General features: G+C 37.0%; 2 long non-coding RNA genes across 2 annotated transcripts in view; both read left to right on the top strand.

The window, feature by feature from the left end:
• The first annotated feature begins 5,124 nt into the window (after positions 1-5,124).
• LOC107744713 (uncharacterized) lies at positions 5,125-6,638 on the top strand. The gene is made up of 5 exons (XR_001640515.1): positions 5,125-5,166; positions 5,454-5,542; positions 5,734-5,836; positions 5,934-6,062; positions 6,205-6,638. It is a non-coding gene; the product is annotated as an uncharacterized LOC107744713 (long non-coding RNA).
• Positions 6,639-9,323: 2,685 nt separating this feature from the next.
• Positions 9,324-9,726, top strand: part of LOC107744671 (uncharacterized) — a 4,214-nt gene continuing 3,811 nt past the window's right edge. The window contains exon 1 of the long non-coding RNA XR_001640512.1: positions 9,324-9,469. This is a non-coding gene — a long non-coding RNA (uncharacterized LOC107744671). The remainder of the gene's footprint in view (positions 9,470-9,726) is intronic.

Genomic DNA, 9,726 nt, shown 5'->3' with positions numbered 1-9,726 from the left:
TGTCAGATGAGGAATGACACAGACATGAGGTGTTGTGTAGATTACTTTGCTGCTGATACAGTAAATGGTGTTGCTGTACCTATGGCACAGTCTGTAGTTTCGCCCTGTCACACTGACACAGTAATTTGTTAGTCTCTTCCATGGCAACGTCTCTGTTTACAGTTCCACATGGCATACTGTAGCCTAATGTAAAATGCTGTATTTGATGCTATCCGTCTGCCTCCTTTGGACGCTTTGGATTTCTATTCTCTTCACAAATTGCAATATATATATATATATATATATATATATAAATTGCAATCTCTCTCTCTCTCTCTCTCTCTCACACACACACACACACACAATAATTCAATAATTTATTATACTTAGTTATCCATTTCAGGAACCATGCAGTTCTACAGAATCTATAAGTATAGAAATTTATAGACTAACCAAATGATTCACTGATTAACCATTAAGATCAGTCAGACAAATGTATTAAACTGAACGAGAAGAAAGCCAAATGAAAGTTTAATAGAATTAGCAGTTACTGTGAGTGAAAAGTAGATGAGACACTTACTTTGTATTGTGCACGGGATACTTTGTGATTTTGTGTTTTGAACTATCGCAAATGTTTGGGGGAAAAAAAAAGTGAATTTTTCATCTGTTGTGAGAGTATATAGATAATCTGAGTGCTAGGAGTTTTAAAGTGTACAACTTTTTGTGAAAATTGTACCAAAACTTAAAAAACAAACAAACAAAAACAAAACACTGTAATACTGTTTTTACCTTTTACCTGTTTGTAATACCTTTTTGTCAGATCTTAATGCAACATTCAATAGGTATTCTCACAAACAATACAAAGAATGCATAAATTAGCTATTTTTAGGATGTCTGGACGCAATAACCCAGATGACGCATTCTGTCATTATAATTCTGGTTTAGTAATTATACAGTAGTCGACATTTGAAGTGGATCAAAACCTTTCATCAAAGTTGCACTAAAACCTAAAACCAAAATGTGTTCTTTTGTTAGGACAACTTTGATGAATTTTTTTGATCCACTTCAAATGTTGACTACTGTATAGTATTTTGGCATTGTCATGGTAAATAAACTCCAGCCCAATAAATAAAGTAAATAAAGTCAAGCCCAAATGACTGTAGACTGATGATGTCATAAATCCACCTCTGTGCGCAGTTTCTTTCCATTCGTCATCTTAGTTTGTCTGTCACACTCTTGTTGAAGGAAGGTACACGAAGACGAAGGTAATCCAAATAACATTTAATAGTAATCCAAAATGATGAAGATTCTTACAAAACACAGGGTAACACAAGCAGCATACACAACCACCAAAGGAACTGAGGAGGGAACTTAGGCTGCGTTTACACTGGCACAAAAAACCCGATCTTTCGCTCACATCTGACACAGATCGGAATTTGTTGCACACGTGTAAACACAAAAACCCGCACGAGATCCGATTTTTTTGCATCCGATCTGAGCCACTTCCAAATGTGGATTTTAATCGGATACACATCTGATATCTGGACATCCGACCTACGTCTAAACACACATATCCGATTCTCCACAGAACTCCCAATGCGAGGGCGACAAGTTTGCTCAAAGATTTTTAATGCCGGCGTGCTGTATGCGCTCGCATTTTATTGAGATGGAAACTTTTTATAGGTAAGAAATTGCACATTCAGGAGCTGGTTTTCAACCCCCGCCCCGTGAATTTTGAAAATACAACAGCTAAAAGCTACATATATTTCTCAGCAATGAGGTGATAACTTGTAATTAAACCGACAAGCTTGTTTGCAATGCTTCACAACCGCTCGCTCGCACGTAGGTGCATGCGTGAATTAGTTCGTTCTCTCTCTCTCTCTCCTTAATTAATTCAAATTAATTTCAATAAATATCATCTTTATTGCACTAAAGAATTCTACCTCTAACGAGCTGTAGATAAAATAGTCTAACAAATTAAAATTACCGTTATTTTCCGGTCTTTATCCGTTCAGTCAGATTTTGTGCTGCAAAACATCCATGACAGCCGTTGTCCATGCTGGCAAATAATAATGGCCATTTGACATGAATTATATAAATAATTTTAATAGCATGGCCATTTAAAACCGGAGGGTCTACCATGTGCATAGTAAAGCGATCACTGCAGACAATCCTTTTGGGTGGGAATTAATGTAAACACAGATATCGGATACCAGTCGTGTCTAAAGTGAATGTAAACAGACGTGCCAAAAAAATCGGATATGGTCAAAAGAGCGGATCTGTGCATTAAGACTTGCAGTGTAAACGCAGCCTTAATTAACATGACACAGGTGAACAGAATAAACTAATCAAGGGAACTAAGGAAAACTAGGTCAAGGAACAAAACTACACAGGAGAACAGGAAATGAAAACAACTCAAAGTCTATGTTAACAGAACATAACCGTGACAGTCTAGTTCAGGGGTGCCCAAACTTGGTCCTGGAGGGCCAGTGTCCTGCAGAGTTTAGCTCCAACTTGCTTCAACACACCTGCCTGGAAGTTTCTAGTATGACTAGTAAGAAGCTTGATTAGCTGGTTCAGGTGTGTCTAATTGGGGATGGAGCTAAATTCTGCAGGACCGAGTTTGGGCACCCCTGGTCTAGACAGTCTCTCTCTCTCTCTCTCTCTCTCTCTCTCTCTCTCTCTCAACAAATTAAGTACAATTTACCTTGATCTTCAATTTCAAAAAGTTTTCTCTCTTAATGCATCATGTTGCCTTCTGGAGCATCAATGAATGTTTGAACCTTTTTAATAGTTGTGTTTGAGTCCCTCAATTGTTCTCAGTGTGAAAAGATGGATCTCAAAATCGTACAGTCACTACTGGAAAGGGTTCAAATATGCAAAAGATGCTGGAAAACTGAAGAATCTGCAGGTTTTTCTGCGGATTTTTAAAGAGGATTTTTCTGAAGAACAGTCAACAGAACAGTTTTTGTCATCATTTACTCACTCATGTCATTCCAAAACTGCATGACTTTCCTTTTTCTGTGGAACTTAAAAGAGGTTCTGAGTTTTTTTTTGTTTTTTTTTTGCCCTTTTAAAAACTCAACCCTGTTTATTTGGACCCTGGGATCGCCATATTATACTGTTTGGATTTAATTGATGAGAACCTCTGTACGATGTTATTTATTTATTTATTGCTTGTTCTTGTTCTTTCTATTCTTAAGCTCCAAATTAATGAATGTTGTTGATGGTTTTGTCTATTTGTGATTTGTAATTTGTGGAAAATCAGTAAATATATAGTTTTAAAAAATTCAACCCTATTGAATTAAAAAATGGAAAATTAGTAAATACTAAAATTATGTAGTGAACAGCACATTCCAGGGCCCGGTTTATGCTGGTGCCCCTCTCTGACCACACTAGTGGACCTCCCCAGGTTGGCAAAAGCAAAATCACTACAATTATATTTTAATTCATAAACATTTTGTTCATGCTGTACCACACTCAATCTTGACGTTTTATTGTGATGTCCATTTTATTTGTATAGCACCTTTCACAATGCACATTGTTTCGCTTTACAGAAATTCATACTGTTATTGTTTATAATACCTTAATGCTTTATAGCCCACATAGCACATTAGATATCTTTAAACAGGAAGTTGATTGAAATTCATGCCATAATATTTTTATCTTTAGTCCCCTAGTGTGCAAGCTACTATGGCAAACCCTATTTGATGTTGATAATGGAGAGAGAGAAAATATTAATGTCAGTTAATAAGCTGTTACTATATTGATTGAACAGTAAAATAAAGGATACAGTGTCTTTGAGGTCCATCCACAAATGAATGAAAAGATGCAGGTACATGTGATTCTTGTCAATGAAGATGAATTTTTAAATTTTCATGAATATGATGAGACCAATGATCCACAATGCCTCAATATCTGGCTTTAGTTTAAAACAAAAATTTTTGTTTGAGTATTTACTGTTGACAAAATTTATTGACAAAAATTCATCATTTCTGAGCAGGAACTTGTGTGGTATTGCTGGAGAGATTAACTTCCTTCAAACGTCATTTTACTGGAATAAGTCACATTTGGTTTATGGCTTATTCAGTACATTCCCTTTGGCCAAAACGTGTAAAAAAAAAAATATGAATTGAAAATGTATGGCATTTTTGGGAATCTCAGCAGAAATGTCTGAGGCCAGTTACAATGCAAAACCATCATTGGGGTCAAAATAAATAACAATTTTAGAATTTATATACATCTCTTTATTAATTTAATATCTGGTAGGCCCTATTTAATTAGTTGATAATTCATCAGCCATATATCATGTTAGAGATGTTAGTGGAACAGAAGTTTAAATGTAATATTCTTTATTATGCAACAGTGTTGTACAGTAATGAATCTCACAAGGTTTACAATGAAATGTTTTTGATGGCTCATGACTCCTTTATACGCAATTTAAGTCAAATCAAAACTAGACGTGATTCATTGAATGTTTAAATTACTAGAGCTGAGAAACGGACTTCCTCTTTTCGGAGGAAAGGTTTTTCCCCATTCAGTTTCTAGGTAGTGATGATTAAATCTGGACCGGTTTACTGTTTTGTTATTGCGAAATTTATTGTGCACTGCTTAGTTGCGTGGTCATAGTAAAAAGATGACTAATACGGTCGTCTTATATAAAAACCTGAAAGGACTTCCATTCCATTCATTTTTTCAGTCATTTAGGAGCGACTCTACATTAGATCCTGGTGGACAGAGGTAAAGTCATGTGCTCTTTATATCAGTTCTATAGTTCTACAAATATATTAATATTATATTGAGACACAGTTATATAGAACTATATCTCACACAAAATGTAATTTAAATGGATACAAAAATTAATTACAGATTTTAAACATACGCAATTTAAGTCAAATCAAAACTAGACGTGATTCATTGAATGTTTAAATTACTAGAGCTGAGAAACGGACTTCCTCTTTTCGGAGGAAAGGTTTTTCCCCATTCAGTTTCTAGGTAGTGATGATTAAATCTGGACCGGTTTACTGTTTTGTTATTGCGAAATTTATTGTGCACTGCTTAGTTGCGTGGTCATAGTAAAAAGATGACTAATACGGTCGTCTTATATAAAAACCTGAAAGGACTTCCATTCCATTCATTTTTTCAGTCATTTAGGAGCGACTCTACATTAGATCCTGGTGGACAGAGGTAAAGTCATGTGCTCTTCTTTATATCAGTTCTATAGTTCTACAAATATATTAATATTATATTGAGACACAGTTATATACAACTATATCTCACACAAAATGTAACATTTAAATGGATACAAAAATTAATTACAGATTTTAAACATTTGTACTATGTACTGAATATGTATCTTGTATGTTTTGTATATCACAATTCAATGAAAATATATACTTGACTGGTCTTTATTCTTTCAGAATTTCAGTTATCTACTGAAATATATACTATTAAATATTCTTCTTTTTTTCCAGAAGGGTTGATTGCACACATTATAAGAACCATGTTTCACACCCAAGGGCAACATATGAGGAAACTCCTGCCATGTGTTTTGTTATCATTGGTGAGTCATTGGAAAGTGAGCAGTTTTCAAATTTCACAAATATGTGAATAATGATTCTGTTATTAATCACAGAACAGATATTTTGCTTTTGTTTTGAGGTTAAACCAGTTTCAAGGGTTAGCCCAGTGATTACATCATCCAGTTAAGCAATACCAAGCCAGACTGCCTGAACTGTTAAACTTTTACCACAGGTCGTAGGCATTGTGACGGGGCAGCGCAGCGTCAGCAGCAAAAGGGATTGTTCTACAGAGGAATACTGGAGCGACGGGCTCTGCTGTGACAAATGTGCTCCAGGTACAATGTCTGAAATGTTGAATCAATAGCATCGGAACAACAGTTTTCATAGGAATAGACTGTTTAATCTCTTCATCTGTCATGTATTATTCTTCAGGGTATAAATTGATAAGGAAATGCTCTAGTGTCATGGCATCGCAATGTGAGAAATGTTCGAAAGGGACATACCTAGACAAGATGAACTATTTCCCAAACTGCTTCAGATGCGAGAAATGCACCAAGCGGAGTAAGCATAATACAGTTTAATTTTCCTTTGACAACTACAGTAATGAACTTAAAATGTAATTTAGGTAGCATATAGGCTATATATCTTGCTGTGTTGATTTTGTTTAGATGTTCACTCTTTTTTTCTTTGACTTCTCTGGCAGATGCGGTGGTGATTTCACCATGTACACCCCAAAATAACACAGTTTGTGAATGTCAGTCTGGATACTACAAAAAGTTCTTTGATACAATTTCATGGGATTGTGTGCCCTTTAAAAGGACTGTTTCTGTAGCTATTTAGAGGTCTGCTACCAGAACTAGCCCGACGGGTCCCGAAATACTCTCGGGTTTCGGGGCGGGTTCAGGTCGGGTGCGGGTCGGGCTCAAGTGTGTAGCTAAAGTAAAATATGAAGTAGGCTACGCTGCTTTCATGGACACACTCCAAGGGCGTAGCAGACGGGGGGGACATGTCCCCCGCACTTTTAGAAAAAGGTTATTCTGTCCCCCGCACTTGGTTTGACCCGCGGCCGATATTTCCGCCCTTGATCTCTGATTTGTTTATTTAGATTTGAGTGAACTAACATTCAGCCAATCACAAGGCGAATCATCTCTTGGGCGCGTCTGTCATGAGCTTCAAATCTGTTGCTCTCGCGATTTCACTTTGTAATGAAACAGCCCCTCCTAACTTTACTTTCATGAGTGTCTGCAGGACTGTTATAAGAGGTGGAGGTGTAGCTGCTCTATTTAAAGATGAATGCAAGCAAGTGTCATTTGGTCAGTACTTGTCTTTTGAATATCTAGGGATTGTGTTGAAAGGTGCTCCACACATTCTGTTTATCATTATTTACAAGCTTTCAAAATACTCTCCAGCCTTTGTTGAAGAGTTCACAGAAATGCTATCAATAGAAACCTAATTTGCTGTAAAGTTGCTTTGCAACGATTTGTATCGTGAAAAGCGCTATACAAATAAACTTGAACTGAATTGAATTGAAAAGTGTGCTTAACCGTTTAGAAGCAGATCTCTTAGAAGTGGTGAACGCCTCACTTCTTTCTGGGACTTTTCCAAACTCCCTGAAAACTGCAGTTGTTAAACCCCTTCTGAAAAAGAGCAATCTTGATAACACCATATTGAGCAACTATCGACCAATATCAAATCTTCCTTTTATAGGCAAGATTATTGAAAATATAGTCTTTAATCAGCTGAACAAATATACTTAAACTCAAATGGATACCTGGACAATTTTCAATCTGGTTTCTGACCGCATCACAGCACAGAGACAGCGCTCATTAAGATAATAAATGATATTCGCTTAAATTCTGATTCCGGTTCAGGTCCAGTGCTGGTACTACTAGATCTCAGTGCTGCGTTTGCTTCAGTTAAACAAGGAAAAAACTGAAGTCATTGCATTTGGAAACAAAGATGAAGTTCTCAAGGTGAATGCATACCTTGACTCTAGGGGTCTAACAACTAAAAATCAAGTCAGGAATCTTGGTGTGATTCTTTTTTTTAATTATTCTTTTCTTTTCTTTTATGTAAAGCACTTTGAATTACCATTGTGTATGAAATGTGCTATATAAATAAACTTGCCTTGCCTTGCCTTTGCTCTTTTGGCGGTTTGGGGGTAAAAATGCACCCCAGAAAAAAGCAGAGGACGATTAAGTCCTTTTTCAAACACATGTGACGCCTCATGTCGCGCCGGATCCAGTGTGTGTTAGGCTATGCTCTCCTACTTACTTGTAAAGCCCCGTTCACACTAGCAGCGACTTTTGTCAGGGGCTGGCGATGACGTTGCTAGTGGGCGTTCGTGGGCGCCCTGGGCTGCGTTCAGCCCCGACAAAACAGTGCAAAACGTTTTTTAAACGGAAACGGTGGTGCATTGAACACACTGTTCTGATGACGCAAGAGTTGCAACTATGGCAGCTGAGAAGGCCATTCTTTATATTCTTTTTGAAGAATTTTCGGAGCCTGATGAAATCGGTAAAAATACGTGTTTAATACTGTACAAACATTTCAGGTGAAGGATAATCCACTTCTTACCTCCGAGACTGTGTTATGATCTATATGACCTTATTATTTTTATTGTGAGTATTAGGCTTTTCATTATTGCTGATCACTGTTGTTGTGCTATGATATTGTAATATTTACCATTATATAATCAGAGGAGTATAGAAAAGTTTATGAAAGTGTCACTCCACAATACAACAGCAAAATACATAAATATGTATAGTATTTTTTATGTTACATTAAGTGTCTAGCACACCTTCCTAAGGAAAGGATATGGACCAGAAGACATTGCAATTACTAAATGATATTTAGACAGACTTAAAGAAGTTCCAGATCTATACTTGTGCCCTTATTATTTCAGTTATTTTGCCTTTAATGTAAATAAACATGTGCAAACAATATACTTGCTCTTGTGAATTTATTTGGTTGTTAATTACATTGTGCCAGCTGTCTCTTTAATACCGCGTGGTTTATATACATGTTGCTGCTGATTGGGCTGACATTTTTGACACACACACCAAACAAGAGAAAACGTATCTCAAACCCCGTTGCACACCGTTTCCAGGAAACATGTCGTTCAACCCGGAAACCGTAGCAAAATGGTGCACACTGGTTTGAGCTTGAACTTGCCCCTGGCCTGTCAATCATCTTGTCACAGTTAACATCCTCCACATCGCATTTCCTTTAACTTCCTACCGTATTTTGGAGAGAAAAGAAGTAGCACAGTGATCTGCCAGTCGCGGGTCTTTCATGCCGAGAACTCTGCTCATATTTTATGCATAATGATGCATTTAAAAGTTAACCACCAAACGGATGTTTATAAAAGTTTACATTGCTGTTGCAGATGAAATATAACACAGATAACATTAAATAAATATTTTTTACCAGGTTAAATGTTGAATATTAGTAACTCAAACTCTACCTAACCGCCAGTCGCGCACATCCGCCATGTTTGTAGTTTTTTAACGCGTTTATTCGTGTTTGTAGTTCTGGACCGAATCCTTCACCAAAGACCAATGGATTGTGGGCAATATTAGCCATTAAAGTGTGCACGGATCCACACTTCAAGAATTGACCAGACCATCCGGGGACTTTTGGCATACTCTTTTCAACATACTATGCTTTGGGACACACTTATTCTAATCTCACATACACACCATGAATCCATTTTCCAAACTGTGTTTTTGGCTTATCCTGAATCACTATGATACACCTATAACAAGTGTTTATATTCAGACTATTTTAGACTGGTTCGGGTAGGTACCGCTGCGGAGTAGCCCAGTACCTGCGTGATTCGTCATAGACATAAACAGAGAGAAGTAGCTCCGGCTACAATGTTCGTCCGCAAAACGCATGCAGTTCGGTTTATTAACAGCTAAATTAGAAGTTACGGACTGCAGCTTTAATTAAACACAATCTAATAGGTAGCAAATGCAATTTATTGTTATTTTTCGGCCGTAGCTGTATCATTTCTAGCCACAGCCGCGAGAGAGAGTCAGTGTCATGTGACACCACCTGTGTGACGTCGCAGCCAGTTTGCAGCGCAGGTGGTAAATCCCGGAACACACAAACGACCAAAATGTTTGTTATCTAAATGAAAGAGTCTTTCTCGACAGTTTTGCAAGCGAATATAATTTCTGTGATAACAAAGGTAAGTAAAATGATAATCTCTCAGTGTATA

Source organism: Sinocyclocheilus rhinocerous, unplaced genomic scaffold (genome assembly GCF_001515625.1).
Source record: "Sinocyclocheilus rhinocerous isolate Xijiao unplaced genomic scaffold, SAMN03320098_v1.1 scaffold498, whole genome shotgun sequence".
NCBI lineage: Eukaryota > Metazoa > Chordata > Actinopteri > Cypriniformes > Cyprinidae > Sinocyclocheilus > Sinocyclocheilus rhinocerous.
This window is presented reverse-complemented; position numbering and strand designations above follow the sequence as displayed.